Source organism: Aegilops tauschii, chromosome 2, assembly GCF_002575655.3.
Source record: "Aegilops tauschii subsp. strangulata cultivar AL8/78 chromosome 2, Aet v6.0, whole genome shotgun sequence".
NCBI lineage: Eukaryota > Viridiplantae > Streptophyta > Magnoliopsida > Poales > Poaceae > Aegilops > Aegilops tauschii.
In genome coordinates this window covers 372,100,320-372,119,248 of record NC_053036.3, presented here as the reverse complement: position 1 = coordinate 372,119,248, position 18,929 = coordinate 372,100,320, and positions in this window count along the sequence as shown.

Genomic DNA, 18,929 nt, shown 5'->3' with positions numbered 1-18,929 from the left:
CCATCTCTCTCTCTCACACACACACACACGCACGCATGCACACCCCCCACACACACACTAAGACTCCATCTCTCTCTCTCTCTCTCTCACACACACACACACAAACTCAGACTCCATCTCTCTCTCTCCTCTCTCTCTCTCTCTCTCACACACACACCCCCCACACACACTAAAACTCCATCTCACACACACATGCTCTAGGTGGAGCATTTGTTCCTACCACCCTTCATCCAACCTTACCCGTATGATAAACAATCACCTTTATTTACTTGCATAACATGGACAAATTCCACTTTACTTTAGTAGTCAGCAAACTTATCATCTGTACCCTTATAAAAAAACGAGTTGGCGGTGATGGTGTGCCTGCCATCTTGTAATACAGACCGTATGATCTATATCTGAGGATAGAAAGCAAACTATGATAATTTTACAAAAGATACCCGCACCTCTCTCCACATCATTATCTCCCGCAACCTCATTGCTCAGCAATTAAAAAAGGAATAAGTCTCTGGAACAATCTAGCATGCATGGTGGCCGCTGCCGCCTTCCGGCGCCGTCCATCCCCATGCCTCCGCCCATTCCGACCACCAGTCACCACCACGCTCCACTCCTCCTCGCCTTATCTCTCATCTTTCATTTTTTTCATGACATTCTTGAGATACCAGGTTTCCGATAAAATTCTTGAGATATCATTAGTTTTTACACATGGGATTACTCCTGCATGGGTCAATCACAACAGGTGTTCTGTAAAAAAATGCATATTGATGTTCCGTGCAATGCACGAGAATCTTGCTTGTAATTATATAACGCAAATCACGAGCAGGAAGTGACATTTTTTTGACACAACCACGTTAACATGGACACGTAAATCACTAGCTAAAGTAAATACCATTATACTTATATCCCGATGCAAAAGGTTGAGTACATGTCCGAAGAGTAGAGTCGCACACACGCACTCTATCTCTCAGAATCTCTCTCACACACACACCAGTTACGTGACGCCCACTTAAGCAGACACATATGTTACAATTTGTGCACCCGCGGGTACACGTGATGCTGCGCATTTATTTAAGCCAGAAGGCGAACCCAAACAGTAGCTGCATTCATTCCCCTCCCGCCGCCTCTTCTCTGGTCGCCGTCGCCCGGTAGCCATGGGCCGGCCGAAGGTAACAACATACGCCATACTCCCGCCGGAGCGGCGCTTTAATATGGAAATTTTAGTGGTCATGCATGCATCTTTTTGTGCTAGCACTCCTATATAAGGGTTGACCGGTCGCTTCCCGCAGACGTGCGCGGGCGGTGGAAGAGGAAGGAGAAGGGAAGCGGGCTGTGGAGTAACATTTTTACCACAATTTCTTAGGAAACTGAGTGCAATAATTGAGTAGTTTTGCAAACTACCAGTACTACACCTGAAACGGTTCAAAACCTATACTCCCTTGCCAGTGCGCGCTTCCCGCGTGAAACGGTCAGCGTCGCCCTGGAGCGTCAGTGCCGCATTAATGCCCGGCCAGAGCGGAGGCGACCTCTCACTGGCGCCGGCTTTGAAGTGGCGCCACGGCCGAGAGAGCGCCGCTTCCCGGTGCACGCGACTGCTCCGCGTCGAGACTGGCCATAGGCCCTGTTTGGATCCATGGGTTAGAGTTAGTTTGAGCTAGTTGGGGCTCAAATAGCCCTAAAGTATCCAAGCATGAGGGTTTAAATTGGAGCAGGTTGCACCGAACCCACCAAAAAAAACTATCCCACCCAAAAGGTGCTAACTGGAGATAGTTCTCATTGGGACCATTGAAAAATCATTTTTCTCTCTCCATGAAGTGCATTTATTGTCAATCTAACCCTGTCACCCAAACACCTCTTTGGCTACAGTTAGTTCAGGGTTAGTCATGAGTTAGTCTAACCTCTAGCTAAGTTAGAGTATCAAACAGGAGCAGTATAGGACATGCAAGTTGCTGAAAGCATACATGCAAATTTGTACGTGAAATGATTTTTTTCTTTTTGAAAACGGAACGTGAAAGGAATTTTTTTAGAATGCTCTTGGCATGTCGCTAACATGTGATAGTTAACCGACCTCAATAGACGACAGAAACGCCAGCCCGCCGCACTTTGATAGAGACGAGGAGGGAGAAGCGATACAGGCTACTGGATTACTAGAGATAGGTGCCGCACGGAAGCCAAACAATATGGTGATAGCGTGGGTTAGCCATGTACTAGTATGATGTAACTACACTGGGTGCCGTGTTTCGTACTCTTCCAGTCCACTGTGGAGATGATTGGTTAATTTTATATCGTTGAATAATATTAAATATTATGAGTGCAGACGCTCCACCACGAGGTTCCTTGCTCCTTCTCGATCGTCCGGAATCTATGTTCTTCCACTCTATTTTTTACGTGAGCTTTGTTCATCCTTTTGCCAACACGCGAGACATCTAGCATCAAGGTGCGCGTGTTATGCAAGGATCGTTCCATCTATATGAAGAACACGTGGGACTGGAACTACGAGACGGACATGTACCCAGGAGTGGACGTACGAACCTGAGTAATGTAGCGCAGTAAGTGAAGTAGAAAGGCACAAATGGTATGAACATGCGTGGCATATAGGGTGTGTTTGGTTGCGTTCTCGTCTCAGCATAGTTGTTTCCTCTTCATGCATGCTCAACTCAACACCCCTCTTCATGCATGCTCTCTTCATGCATGCTTCTAGTGTATTTGTGCTAAACTAGTGTGGACTCATGCACCCTCCATACACTCTACCAAACACCCAAAAGTAGGTCGAGAAGGGAACTCTTGGGCGGTATTTGTCTCTTACTACGTACTACCACTAAATGTTGTACGCGCAATGCACGGTGATGTTATGGAGTACGTGCCTAAGTACTCTACTACTACTATATTAGTTGGAGGCACATATTAACTTTTATAATTGTTTACATGTATGCCCCGAGACCTTCCAACTAGACATGTCTTTCTCTCAAGGTCGCACTTTGTATCGTTCATACCACTAAGTACTACTACGTGTGGTCTCCGACCTAGAAGTGGAAGAAGTGGAGACGCTCTACCACGCTGTTTTTTTACGCTGGGCTCTACCATGCTGTTCATGTCCCACTCCTTTCGCTGACGTGTCGGACATCCAGCACGTGCCGTGTTTGGCACCCTTCATTGTAAGAGTTGAAATGCTAGCATTCATCAGAAATAAAAAATAATTATAAATTGGCAGTGATACTATTTTTTGCGAACCAATCAGCAGTGATACTATACCACGCGGTTTCCTTGCTCCTCGATATCGGAAAGAATACTTCCGTTCGCCAACATGTGGGACGTCGACCATCCTGGTCCACTTGCCATGCATGCAGAACTCCAAGGGAGAGTCACCCAGGTCGTCGCGCCGCAGTAACAATGACTAATGAGCCGTCAAATCACAGGCCCACTTCCCACTTTGAAGTTGCTCGGACGAAGGAACCATCATGACTTCGTTGAATTCCGCTTCTTGAAGAAAACTACTGTACCAGCAGTACTGCTAGCTACAGTAGTTACTCCAACAGAGGCCTCCTTTCGTTCATAGGATAGGAATATGAAAATCATAGGAAGTGAGATGACATGCATCTCAATTCCTATAGAGAAAGAGATGCCATTTGATGCTTAGGATAGGAATTTTTCCATTTAGTCTAGGCTAATGTACTGGTAATTTGCTCTAAAAACTACAGTAGTAACTAGTAGTATTGGTACATGCTCGTACTCAGACACAGACACACACACACTAACTACTAGTACTACTACTTCTCACATGCTGGCCACACGCCGTCGTTCTCCTTCTCGGCTTTGTCGGCGACACCCCACCGTGCTTGGATCTTCGCCGACCTCTCCGCAGCAGCGCGTGCGTCCTTTTCTTTCTTGCGGCGGCGGGCCTCTCTTTTCTTGAGTGCTTTCTGACTTTTCCGCTCCCTCTGTGCGGCTTTGGCCGCCTCTTGCTCTACCGCCCATTCGGCCTTGGCATCTTCAAATTCCTCCCACATAGTTGTGAGGTCGCGAGCGGCGATGAACTCGGCACGGCGGGATGCCATCGCTTCCCTACCATTTTGTGTGCGGTCGTGGGCGGCGAGGAACTCGGCGCGGCGGGATGCATCGCTGCCTTACCGGTTAGTGTGCGGCGCGGTGGCATGAACGACGCTTGGTGAGAGCTCTGGGGTGGAGTGGCCGGACAACCGTATAGTGCATTGGTTTGTCAAGAGCTCAAGGACTGAAGACGAAGCAAATTTGGATTCCCCTTCAATCCTGGTCATTTATTACCGAGTAAAATGCATTGGCGGTCATCGAACTTGTCTTGATGGCTCACTTTGATCATTGTATACGAGATATGGTGATTATACGGTCACTAGCTCAGCGTATAGCTCCGTATTTGTCTGGTTGACCAGTCAAACAGTCCGCATAGATATGGTGATTTATTACCGAGTAAAATGCATTGGCGGTCATCGAACTTTTCTTGATAGCTCACTTTGATCATTGTATATGAGATATGGTGATTATACGGTCATTGGCTCAGCGTATAGCTCCATATTTGTCTGGTTGACCAGTCAAACAGCCTACATGCGCCTCATCAGCTCGTGTTCTTTATCTATCTATCTATGTGGGCCTACCTATCAGTGGAGAAAGAAATAAAAACAGTCCCCTTCAATCCTGGTCATTTATTACCGAGTAAAATGCATTGGCGGTCATCGAACTTTTCTTGATAGCTCACTTTGATCATTGTATACGAGATATGGTGATTATACGGTCACTAGCTCAGCGTATAGCTCCGTATTTGTCTGGTTGACCAGTCAAACAGTCCGCATGCGCCTCATCAGCTCGTGTTCTTTATCTATCTACGCGGGCCTACCTGTCAATGGAGAAAGAAATACTGTAAAAACCAAAATTATGGGTATGTGGGGAATCAAACCATGGACTCGTCGCTGCAACGCACCCTCGTCAGCCAAATGAAAATGAAATACTTCGCGTAAGACACTCACGCTCACGCTGTCAAAGCATGCTAATGCATGCACGTCGCCCTCTAAATCAAAGTCCTGCTCATGGCGCAACGCAAACGGCGAGCCCATCACCTGTGCACCCCGGCGGTGCCTGACATTACTGTTTAGACGTTTGATGGAGGCCTACGCGAACGCCGAGCATGTATTCACCTGGCTCAACACCAACGGTCATACTCGGACCGCCTTGCTCATGTATATCGTCCATCACAACGACCATCTATAAAACAGCCTAAGCTAGAGAGGGTACTATGGTAGTATGGTACGGAGTATGTACTATCGTGAGCGACCGACCTTAGTGCCACTTCACACCGAAACCCCTTCCATCGCTAGCGCGCGCTTCCCGCCTGAAACGGTCACCGTCTCTCCAGAATGTCAATGCCGCATTCACCGGACTTAACTGCAGGTGCAATTGGTGTGTCACTGACATGTGGGCCAGATGCCCGTTGGGCCCACATGTCAGTAACCCAAACGCATCTGCAGTTAAGTCACTGAAGCAGCGTCCGCATTCACGCCCGACGAACCTACTCCGGCGCCAGTTGTCCATCCGTCTGCTGCGGCTCATTGCCATTCGCCCGCTATATTAACTTGAGCCCCAGCTCCCAGCCATAGCCAAAGACCTACACTTATTCTCCTCCGGTCCCTTCCTTCTGTCGGCACCACTTCAACCATGGCCTCCTGGCGCTCCGAAGCTCTCTTGGACGTACTGTCGTAGGAGCAGACGAGGGACATTGGCGGCTTCGCTCCGGGCGCACTCCAAAGCTCTCTTCGACGTACTGTCGCAAGAGCAAACGAAGGAGATCGCCGGCACCCCCCCGGCCGCCCTCCGCCGCCACGACCACGAAGCCGGCGCGCGTGCGCAGGCGCAGCCGGCAGCGAGGAAGAGTAGTACACGGTAGGTCATCACCGCTCTGGTCCCGGGAAGGCCACCGCTACTCCACTCAGTCGACGCCAAGCTTGGTGGGGTAAACATCGGTGGCTGATTAGCCGCTTGACGGCGACGTGGAGGCGGAAATCTTCAGAACCTTGTGCTCCGGAGGAGGAGGTTATCGAGGCGGATGAGGAGGAGGCAAAGGCAATGGCCGGCTTTCTCGGGTTCATGGCCGGACATGGTGGTCGGGCGCTGGGGATCGTTTAGATTAGGTTTACAGTAGGTTTTAGTACGGTTTGTGCAAAATATGTAATGAATTTCGTCCAGTTTGTAGGAAAAGTTTTTGAAATGTAATGAATTTCATCCGGTTAATTTGAAATTTGCTTTGTTTGCACGAATTTCATCCGGTTAGTTCATATAGTTGTCGAAAGGTATGCGGGCAGCATCGGATGGCATCCATCAGTGTCCTCGGACAGATGCCGGTGTAAATTTGTGGGCCAGCGCTGGAGATGCCCTAACTATCATGCTATAATCGCTAACAATCCTCCATTATTTGGCAGGGAACAGTTATCCCTCGATCAAAATCAGATCCGCGGTGTTTCGCACTCCTCCCGCGTAAGAGTGTAAACTCTTGCTTACATAAAAATGGAGCAAGTGGACGGCACTGTAGCACGTCATATCACTCGAACTAGCCCGCCTAACGAACGGGAAAGCACCGCCCTCGTCATTTTTTTCCTGGATTTCTATCGATCGATCGCGCGAAAATGTTACGCTTCGCAAGTTCTAAAGGAAAAGGCGGCACACTTACGACTCATACGTCGCAACCCCGACAGTCCGGCTCGCACGCCGCTCACCAGAGGGGACACGCGTTGTCTTGCAATTTCACTGACATGTGGGACCGTAATTGAATAAACCGTCGATAGCCGAAATCTAATCGCTCGGCGGGCATCGGCTGAGAAGAGAGAAACGGGGGAGGGAGAAGAGATCGCCCGCCCGCCACGCACGGACTCCAAGAAATATATGGTGATAATGTGAGGTGGGCCATGCTGGAGTCCGGACCGCTTCCGGAGCCCGCTCTCACCGCCCTGGCCCCTCAAGACGCTAGCTGCCCGCCGCATGCATGCATAGCAAGTAGTACTCCTTATGTGGAGGAGAGAGAGGCATTGACAAAGTCAAGGAGTGGGCTCTGCAAGAGCCCGTCTCTACACGTGCTCCTAGGTATAAAAATAATAATTGTAAAAAAGGCATAAAAAACAATTGTGTCTTAAAAAAGAAAGGTAAAAAACATTTGAGAGGAAATAGATAGAGAGAAAGTGAGAAAAAGCTATAACCTGGGCATTACATGAGGAAGGAGGGAGTGGTGCACATGCCAAGTTCACTGGGCTACCGTGTTTCACACTCCTCCGTTGTAACAGTGGAGACAATAGCTTTCATAAAAAATAAACAATGAATACTCGTTGCTCGTCCTCTATATCGGAAAGAATACTTTTAGTCGCCGACATGTGGGACGTCGACCATCCTGGTCCACCTGCCATGCACAAAATTATCCTGGTCTACCCCGGTCGTATCGCAGGCCCAACCTTTCCCACTGTAGGTTGTTCGGACGTAGGAACCATCATGACTTCGTTGAATTCCGCTTCTTCAAGAAAACTTACTGTACCCGCAATACTGCTACCACACGCGAAGACTGGACGGCACTGTACCACGTCATATCAGTGAAACCCACTAGGCCAAACTAGCCCGCCTAGGTCATCTATTTTGGAACGGAGGGAGTACGTCTCTGCACTGCTATGATTTTGTGTTGCACGTTCTCTGTACTTTTGCTACGATTTTCCTACCCTATGAACCAAATGAGGCCTGAATGTATGTCGACTATTGTCTGATCGATCGCTAAGCCTACAATTTTAGGAGCTAGGGCTATTGGTCGATCGACGAGGGATAAGTATAAGCGTACCACGAGCTCATCAGCCCCAACGTTTCTCTTCGGTGAGTGTTTTGCAAGTACTATAGCTCGCACAGTAGCTAGCCTACTAACACCAAGAATCATCAAACAAGCCCTGCTGATATGATAAACAGTTCAAACTTACATCTAAGCATGCCATATATTACATCAAAAGCTGGTGAGGATACATCTGTTTCCATAACTCGGAGAGGGTTCGCATGATTCATCGCATGATTCACTATCAAACAAAAGTAGCAAGATCCGCCCACACAAGACAGTGCACTAGCCCTAAGATGGTTTGATAACACGCATCGTTCTGGTAATTAAACACATGGCAATGCAAACTACCCTGAAGGATTAGCGCGACTAACTATTTCTTGTCATCGATCTCTCGGGCAATGACCACAGCACGGACAGCGGCATGGGAATCGATTTCTGGGGCGATGTCCACAGGACTGACCACGACATCAGAATCGATCTCTGGGGCGATGTCCACAGGATGGACAGCGGCATTGGAATCGATCTCCGGGGCGATGCCAATAGGATGGGCCACGACATCGGAATCATCAAGGACGTCCACCGGCACCTGCACAACCCTAACATATTAGCAAGCACATTGCAAATAATCAAAAACCACAACTATGGTAATAAGCCATTATTTTTTACCTTGTGCAGCTCACCGGGGGATCTCATCCCTCCGGGGGCCATCTCCTCGTCCTCGATGGGGGCCATCACCTTGCCAGGGGAATACTGCTTCTCAACGGCGACTATCTCCTCAAACTCGGTCTTGAGCCTCACATAGGTGGCAATCAGAGTTCCTGGGGTAGGCACGGTGGGGCCCTTGCTGTTCTTCCAACTTTCTTTGAGGAGTTCGTCCGCCAACGTCCTCAACTCTTTGGCCAGTGCTTGTTTCTTGGAGTTCTTCGTCTCCATGGGTTGGCCCGCCAACATGGTCAACTCGTTGGTCGGTGCTCGCTTCCTGGAGATCGCTGTCTCCAGTGGGTTGTCCGCCGGCAACTCTTTGCCTAGTGCTCCAGGATCCATCAATGAACTAACAAACAAAAAACAATCAAAAGGAAACCACAATCGCAATGAAAACGGGAAAAGAATAGGATGTGAGAATCGGTCGGTGCTTCGCAAAAAGAAGATTCTTGGAACGAAAATATAGCAGCATAACTGATTCGCCCACCTTTCCTTCGTCGGTACAGAAGAAAAATGGCAGAAGTGAGTAGCCTAGAGTGAGGTTTTCTTCAAGAAAGGGAAGAAAGGGCTTGAACGAGCGTTCCAGTGAAATGATGGTTGCTTCGTCCAGTCCAACTTGGAGGCCACCTTACCACTGCTGGTAAAGGTGTGGGTTTTGTGATATGATGGGTCATGACGGCCACACCGGGGTGACAGGTGAGTCTCAACTGTAGCACCTCGCTGTGATTTGGTGGATGGCACGCGGGCCCGGATGCTTTGAAATGTCCCGCATGTAGATAGAGCGGCTAGTCATATAGGAGTGCTCAATATTGTGCACCGCGACCAAGGCGGAGAGGAAAACGAGAGAACTACGTAATTAATGCATGAGTTTAATTAGGGTAGTTTTGTAAAGTACGAGATACATTCCTCCAATCGCAAAATGCCTTGGTTCATGAGATTTGAGATTTGAGCCCTATAAACCAGAAGGGAGGGAGTACTACACACGGTGTAGTCTAGTCACTTGTTGAAATCCCTAGAAAGGCAAATACTCCTTTCCGGTTTACAGGGCTATACTACTCCCTCCGTCTAGGTGTGTAAGTCATCTTACGAAAATCAAATAGTCCCAAAACACTTAGGCACGGTGCATTAACTTCTACCTTGTTTCTTGTTTCTTGACATATCAACCAATAAGAGATGAGAGGTGTGCATGCTTTTAATGACTTGCAATGGCTAGTTCATTGCATGCAATGCTATTAATTAACAAATAAACATTGGTGACCCCAGGAGGAAACGGTGCTAAGCGCGTGGACCTATGTAGAATGAGTATCAACCAATGGATAATGGAGTTTAATTGTTAAACAATAGCAATTTTGTCTCATGCAAGAGCCTGGCTAGTAATCCGAGGAACCGCACCACGCGAGCGTTCGCAACTGCCATGTTCGGGTTGCGCTTGGCTCTTCGCCTCTTCGAGAAGACAAACAATGATGTTACTCCTACTTCTACAGTATCGAATCCACTGCTGCATGTCCGTCCTCCTCGTGCGGGAGGGATAGCGTGTAGCGAAAGCTTCTACTTACTGCTCCTGCCTTTGCGTCTATGACAGGTGGGCCCAACAGGTGGTTGGCCCTCCTGTCATGCAGCCAAAGGCAGGTGCAGTTAAGGCACCGGAGCTCAGTCCGTGAGGGAGAGGGCGTTGTAGTAATCAAATTTCTCGGTCTTGTACGAGTTGACGCGACACATCAAAGCACTGCACTCGATATAAGTCTTTTTACACATTTCAAATGGGCTACTTCGTATGTAGGAGTAGACATATTCTGCTTCGTATGTAGTCACTTGTTGCAATATCTAAAAAGACTTATATTTGGAAACGGAGGGAGTACAACGCATGCATGCATGCCGTGACTTTCCTTTTGATACTTGCATGTGTTGATTTGATGCACCTTGCCAAATTTTGACTATAAATTTAACTAACCAAATTTTCATGCATGTCACAAAAAATTACGGGGCTGTTTGGATTGTGACTATGTTTGTCTTATGTTGCCACATTATTTTTCCCACACTTGCCTAACCTGACTTGCTCAAATTGTTAGACACACTTTGGCTTGCCTAAGGGAATCTTGCCACAATTTTTGTGTCTATGACATGTGGGGTTCACTGCTAATAAAAAAATCCTTGTCTTAGGTGTGGCTTATAAAAAAGACTTATATTTAGGAACGGAGGGAGTAGAAAATATAAATAATAATGCATGTTGGGGCAACCCACGTTTCCGCTAATTTTAGCCGTGGGCTTGTTCACAATTTTTACGAGGGGGTGGTTGTTCATTTAATGGAGGGACTTGTAGTACCAGACTTGAACGATACAAAGTGCGACCTGGCACACTGTAACACCACTTGGAACAAGCGGGTAGCTATCTCAAAAAACAATCAACAACTAAAAAAAACTGCGACCTGGCATGTAGTAGTACACAATTTTAAATGATTGTTTTGATGGAGTGAAAAAGGAAAACTACCCCACTACGTATATATAGGCCGGAGCCTCCGCGCTTGCTTGCTAGGGTTGCTCTATGCACACACTCTCATCCTCTCCAGATATAAACAAGATAGGGGTAGTAACACTGTCTTTCTCCCTTCAAAAAACACTGGCTTTCTATCCTCACCACTGGTTATAGATCCGGACGTATCCCCCTCCGCCGGTGAAGGGGAGGAGGGGCAGCGTTTAGGCCGTCGTCGACAGCGAGGGAGGAGACCCACTGCCGGCCGCACCGTTATCTCTGACCGAGCGCCGACGCGGGAGGTCCTCCGATCCCTTCGTCGTTGCCTGTGGGCGGATCCGGCCTCCCGCCGCCCACCTATCCACATCCCGACGACCTTCAGGTATATCTTCGTTCGAAACAGCCTTAGCTCTACTTCCCCAGCTTGCTACGTCGCTGCATGTGCATCATTTTCTACCTCTCAGCCCCTCTCGATCGGATGGTCCAACGTCACATATTTTTTTCTATTGTTAGAGGTAAATCTACTTCATGGAGTCGAATCTTGTACTCCCTCCGTCCGAAAATACTTGTCATTGAAATGGATGTATCTAGATGTATTTTAGTTCTAGACACATCCATTTTGATGACAAGTAATTCCGGACGGAGGGAGTACTTGGTTCAAACAAGAAATAAAGTGGGGGTGGGGGAATTTAGTATGTACATCGGACTTGGTACAAACAGGAAGGAAAGGGGTATAAGTAGTACAGACTGGTCATCCAACCGGTCTCTTGGTCGAAAAGGGAAATATAGGGGTAACGCTGTACACAGTGGTATGACCAGGACTAGATTTGCTATCCACACATAGGAGTAGGTGGCTAGAGTGAACAAAAATGGGACCAACCCAGATATGTTTCTTGGATGTTTGTTTCTCGGGGCAACAAACTATGAATCACCACTTTATGCCCCTGTTTACGTACATGGTGCTGGACTGCTGGTGTACCCATTGTCCCATGCCCTTATACCAAATATTTAGGCTCCGTTCGGAATAAAGGGGCAGAAAACATAGGTCTTGATGAAAATAGAGGAATAGGAAAGGAATGTAGGTATAAAACTATGGAACAGCGAACCGGAGGAAACTCTCAAGAGAATGTGTTCGGATGGACTACGAAATGTACATATTTGTTTTTTTAGAGTAGCATGCTTGGCAGTATGAGATGCTATTTGTTTATTCAGCTGCACAGTGACTACTCTTGTCCTCACCTCACGTACCACACATAGGTTGATTTTTTTATTCCGGCAACACAACACAACAACCTGTCTAACGCATGGCACCGAGCGCCTACCTCGGGCTTTCGCCCAAAAAATGAGCAGCGCGTGAATGTTTCTAATCCTATGGAATTAGTACTACCAGACCAGCTTTCCTATGAAACACTATTCACCTTTCCCGTGTTTCGAACGGTTGGAAGGGAAAGAATACCGTAGGAATTGTGTTCCTACGAAAATCCTGCACCAAACCTGTGAACCGAACGCAGCCTTAGCTGTTCTTAATCTAATGTCCCTGGTAAAAATGAAGCCATGCCACTGTTATAAGCCATGACAAGTTTAGCCAAATGTTTTTGCCTGTAATTGTTTGAGACTCTGACTGTTTCCTCTGTGCCTTTTTGTGCAAACAGGGATATCCAATTCACCTGGTTGCTGTTGTGACCTTTTGGTGCACTACACAAAACTCTTCTTAAAAGAAGTGACTTTTGTGTTGTTTAACTGGAATGTCAGAATGGAACAGTTGGTTCATTTTGGTGGAACTGCACAAAGGGAGATCTGTGTTCCAATCCTCATCATCCATATTGGTGCCATAACCTTCCTTTAGGTAAGAATGATATTTAATGCATGTGTTCATCTCTATTTTCCCCGACTGCCATGAGAAAATAATGCTGTTTTTTACTAGTACACTTGTACTCCCTCACTGACAAAACCAATTCCGAATTAGAAGGCCAATCATGTACTTGGTTTCACCAACTGGTGAGGAGAAAGAGAAACAGAGCATGAAGAGGAAGAAGAAGAAGAATAAACAGTGCCAAGGCGATCTTGCTGAAGCCAGAGGCCTCAGTCGAGGCCATTCAAGGGCTCTGGCAATGACTACCTTACATGTGAGACGATCCTCCAGGGAGCCCTTCCACTTCTGCTGTCTCACTTAATTAATTAGGAGTACTTAAGTACCACTAATTTATTACTGCCTAATTTTCCTGTTGGAGTTAAACAAATCTTTAGTAGGACCCTATGCTAAATCATGTACGTGTGTATGTTTGTCTATGGAGGTGAATCATGTGGTGGAGCAGGGAGGGAATATTATTAGTGTCATGACATAATAGTGCTATTGTTTTGCATGTCAATTTATTGCCATTGGTTCAATGAGGCAATGTTTTGCGTATTGTCCATCATGAATTTGATGCTACTGTTTGAGTAATATGCTAATGTCTTCCTATCCTTTCTCACTAAGCTAATGAAGGTTTCACCTTGTTCCTACTTGTGCAAACATGGATCATGTTGTGCCAATCATACATTTTAGTGGAACTACACAAGACAATACAATGAACTGTATCCCAGCCAGTGCTTTAACTCTGCTGGAAGTTCTTGATAATCTTTCGATATAATCTCAGCACTGGTAAACAAGAGTGATTTCAACCATACATTTGAAGTGCACAAAAATATATACTATTGTGTGATTCCAGTGAGTGCTTTATCATCTCTTATGGGACTACATGAATAAGCTTTTTTTTCTCAGGTTGGTACGGGCCTAAGGCCTTCATCCATATTAGTTTGCTGTCATCTCTATTTGTATCGTGCTACTGTCATGAGAAACTCCTTTATCTTTGCATGTTAAAGTTTTGCAACCTATGATAAATGGCAATGCTTTGAGTGTTGAGTTGAGCTAATTGGCACTGATTAAATAAACTAATACCTCTCTTTAAGTAAGACTACTATGTTGCTAACTTTACCCATTAAGATAATGAGGGTGCTTCTATTTGTTAGTGTATGTTTCATCAACCAGTCCCACTATTACAGTAATCTCACTCTCTCAATATATGTGCCAACAGGGATGCTCGATTTTGGTGGACTAATTTTACTCGTACAAGAACTAATTTTAGCAAGAAGTACCTCCAATTGAACACCATTTATCAGTCTGTACCCTAGGTAATTAAAGTTCGTCCATGGATCATATTGGCTGTGATCTCAATCATTTGGATGCATAAACATACTGAACATGTGTATATCTGAATCTTTTTGTGAATTATGTATGAATATTGTCGTGTGATCTATCAATCATTTGGATGCATAGATATGTTGAGCTTGTGTATATATGAATCTTTTGAGTTCTTGATAGTGAATGTTGGCTATGAATATGAACGTGTCCTGTGAACCTGAGTTTGATATGAATGTTTACCTTTTCTGTTGTATTTGTGTGTGAACTTGTTAGTATGCCTAGTGTGGGGTATAAAACGCAGGTCTCTTATAAAAGTAATGTTGTGTCCAATTTATGTTTTCCCTTCTAACCACATTATATATATTTATATTATTACTATTATTGTATATTTTATAGAGACTTATATATACATTATAAAAACATCCCACGTGTTATTAACTTATAAAAGTAAATGTTTAACGGAAGTTGGCAAGGAAAATCCTGGTTGTTTTTGACTCACAGGCAAGGAAAATCCTGGTGATTGCGTACAAAAGCTTGCAAAAATTTTAAGGACCAATTTAATAATAACGCGCTCATTTTTATTTTGAGCAATAACTCGCTAATTTCTTAATTATATATATATATATATAATGTGCCTCTCCGGTTTATTCTTTGATATTAATTGCTCCTTCTAACATAACATTATATATATAACGAGCCCACCTAATACGTGTATTTCAAGGAAGTGCAAATGGGCTAGGATTTCTTAGAAAATATAAATGGGCCTGATTGACGCGAAATTATTTGTTCACCCAGCCCAGCAAATGGACTGTACATTCTAGAAAACATGTGTTAAATATATGCCACATTTGTGCAGGCTGACATGTGGGCCAATAGGTCGAAGCCTACGCAGGGCGTTGTCAACTTGGTCAACAAATGATTGTGTCATCCACAGCCATTGGATTTATATCCAACGACCGGCATGCACCTTCAATCTCTCGTCTTCTTCCTCCAGCGTCGCCGGGACCGCCTGGTCCGGCCTCCGGCGGCTAGCGGCTCTGCTTAGCACGCATCGCTGCGAAGTGCTACCCCACCGCCGGCCAAGCTATCCCTCCACCCCTCGACATCTCCTGTTATTCTCCACAGACTACAGCCCCACGCCGTAACAGAACCAGTTATAACCCTTCTCCTCCTCTCAATCTGCGACTCCACTGCCGCGTTTTCCCATCTTCGAGTCGTTCCCGTCCGGGCCTCGCCGTCGTCCACCGCGTCGCTGCGTTCGGTGCGGCGTGGTCAACAAACGAGAGTCATCGGAAGAGGACTGTACGTGGAGAGCCTGACGGCTGGGACCCACAAGGTCCATGGTCGCACGCAAGGAAAGTTCCTCCTTATTAAGCTGAAAAAATGTTTCCTCCACCTGACAGCTGGGACCCACCGGCTGTATCTTCGCACGGAAGGAAGTGCCTCCTTGTTTTGCGAAAAAAATTATTCATCCCGTTGACAGCTGGGACCCGTCAGATTTGGTGACTGACTTGTGGGCCTACTAAGCGGACGTGTACGCACGGCTTTGTCAACTTAATCAACAAATGATTCTAGCAGCTGGACCGTTGGATGTTAATCCAACAGCCGTGCTCCTTCTTCAACCTCTGTTCTTGCTCCTGTCTCCCGTGGGCGGCACCGCGGCTGTGCTGCCGTGCACCCAAACCAGTGAAGTTTCCCACTCCTCTCCATCTGCGACTCCACTGCCCCGTCTTCCCCATCTCCGGGTCGTTCCAGTCTGGGTGCGCTCGGCACGGTATGGTCAATGTGGTCAACAACCGAGAGTCATCGGAAGATGATTGTACGTGAGAGGCTGACAGTGGGGACGCACCACGCCCATGGACGCATGCATGCAACGGAACGCGGCAAGGTCAACGTGGTCAAGGAACGACTTCCATCGGAAGAATACTGTACGTGGAGAGTCTCAGCTGGGTCCACGGCCGCAGCAAGTAAGTGCCTCCTTATTACGCGGAAAATAATGATTCCTCCAACTGACAGCAGGGACCCACTGGACGGGCCACCGTATTTTGCGAAAAAAACGTTTGCCCCCTGACTGCTGGGACCCACCTGACGGGCCACCGTATTTTGCGAAAAAAACGTTCCCCCCGCTGTCAGCTCGGACCCACTGGAAGTGCCTCCTTATTACGCACAAAAAAATGAATACTCCCCCGGCTAGCTGGGACCCACCTTGGTGGGAGGCTGACTTGTGGGCCTACTAAGTTGACGGGGACGAAGGGCTTTGTCAACTTAGTCAATATGAACGATTCTAGCTCCAGTGACCGTACGATGTCCATCCAACGGCCGTAGTGCTTCTTCAACCTCTGGTCTTCTTGCTCCAGCCGCCCAAAGCAGCGCCGGTCGTGCCGCATGCTCCTGCCTCCCGTGGCCGGCTGTGCTGCCGCGGAGGCCTCACCGCCCCCTACTATTCCCACCGCTGGCCAGGCCCTGCGGCGACGGCAGCCTCACAACACAGCCAAACCAGTGAACCCTCGTACTCCTCTCCGCGCGGGCTTCCACTGCCGCGTCTTCCCCAGCTCCGCGTCGTCCCCTTCCTAGGCCTCGCTGTCATCCACCGCCGTGGTGCTCTCCGCGCGGCGTGGTCAACGTGGTCAAGGAACGACTTCCATCGGAAGAGTACTGTACGTGGAGAGGCTGACAGCTGGGTCCACGGCCACAACCCAGTTTTTTGTGATTTTCCAAGTCGCTTTGTTAGGCCCGTTGGGCTGCAAATCTTTCAAGACGAGGAGAGTTTTCATTCGGCTGGCCGAGAAAATGGCCCATCAGTAATGAGAAATGGGCTGTACATTTTTAAAACACATCAAACCGCAATTAGTTTCAAATATCTTTTTTTTCATTTCGAGATTTTATATTACATTAATTTTTATGCGTGGAGAATTTGTTGGATTTTATATTGATATACATTTATTTTTAAAATCAGTTTGAATGTGAGTCGAAATTTTGGGATTAAAAACAGTTCGGACCGCACCGAAATATGCAAAATTTCCTATAATTTTTTAACCGTGGCCACAATATGGGCTGTAATGCTAACAAAAAGAATATAGGCTCCAAAAAAACCTTAATAATTAGCAAATGGGCTGTAAATTATTAGAAATAATGGCAGATGGGCTGTATGCTGTTTTTCACAGATTTGAGGATTTCCTAAAAAAAAGGTTGACGCACAAGCAGTGACTGTTGGATGGCCATCCAACGACCGTCGTGCTTCTTCAATCTCTGCTCTTCCTGCTCCAGCCGCTCAAACAAGCGCCGGCGGGACTGCCTGCTCGCTCCTCCCCGCGGCCGGCTCTGCTGCCGCGCAGGCCTCACCGCCCCACCATACTCCCATCATTGGCCTAGCCATCCCTCTACTCACCCACACCTGCTGTTATTCTCCGGCGACGACAAACGAACCATTAAACCCTCGTACAGTCGTACTCCCCTCCGCGTGGGAAACAACTGTCGAGTCTTCCCTGCCTCCGTGTCGTTCCCTTCCTAGGCCTCGCCGTCGTCCACCGCCCTGGTGCTCTCGGCGCGGCCTGGTCAACGTGGTCAACGACCGACATGCATCTGAAGTGGACTGCACGTGGAGAGGCCGACAGCTGGGTCCACGGCCACACGCAAGGAAATGCCTCCTTATTACGCGCAAAATAATGATTCCTCCACCTGACATCAGGGACCCACCGAAAGGGCCTCTGTATTTCGTGAAAAAAACGTTACCGCCGCTGACAGCTTGGACCCACCAGCTATATCTTCGCACGCAAGGAAGTGCCTCCTTATTACGCACAAAAAAATGAATACTCCCCCTGTTAGCTGGGACCCAGTATAGTGGTAGGCTGACTTGTGGGCCTACTAAGTTGACGGGGACGAAGGGCTTTGTCAACTTAGTCAATATGAACGATTCTAGCTCCAGTGACCGTACGATGTCCATCCAACGGCCGTAGTGCTTCTTCAACCTCTGGTCTTCTTGCTCCAGCCGCCCAAAGCAGCGCCGGTCGTGCCGCATGCTCCTGCCTCCCATGGCCGGCTGTGCTGCCGCAGAGGCCTCACCGCCCCTACTATTCCCACCGCTGGCCAGGCCCTGCGGCGACGGCAGCCTCACACCGCAGCCGAACCAGCGAACCCTCGTACTCCTCTCCGCGCGGGCTTCCACTGCCGCGTCTTCCCCGGCTCCGCGTCGTCCCCTTCCTAGGCCTCGCCGTCGTCCACCGCCGTGGTGCTCTCCGCGCGGCGTGGCCAACGTGGTCAAGGAACGACTTCCATCGGAAGAGTACTGTACGTGGAGAGGCTGACAGCTGGGTCCACGGCCACAACCCAGTTTTTTGTGATTTTCCAAGTCGCTTTGTTAGGCCCGTTGGGCTGCAAATCTTTCAAGACGAGGAGAGTTTTCATTCGGCTGGCCGAGAAAATGGCCCATCAGTAATGAGAAATGGGCTGTACATTTTTAAAACACATCAAACCGGCAATTAGTTTCAAATATCTTTTTTTTTCATTTCGAGATTTTATATTACATTAATTTTTATGCGTGGAGAATTTGTTGGATTTTATATTGATATACATTTCTTTTTAAAATCAGTTTGAATGTGAGTCAAAATTTTGGGATTAAAAACAGTTCGGACCGCACCAAAATATGCAAAATTTCCTATAATTTTTTAACCGTGGCCACAATATGGGCTGTAATGCTAACAAAAAGAATATAGGCTCCAAAAAAACCTTAATAATTAGCAAATGGGCTGTAAATT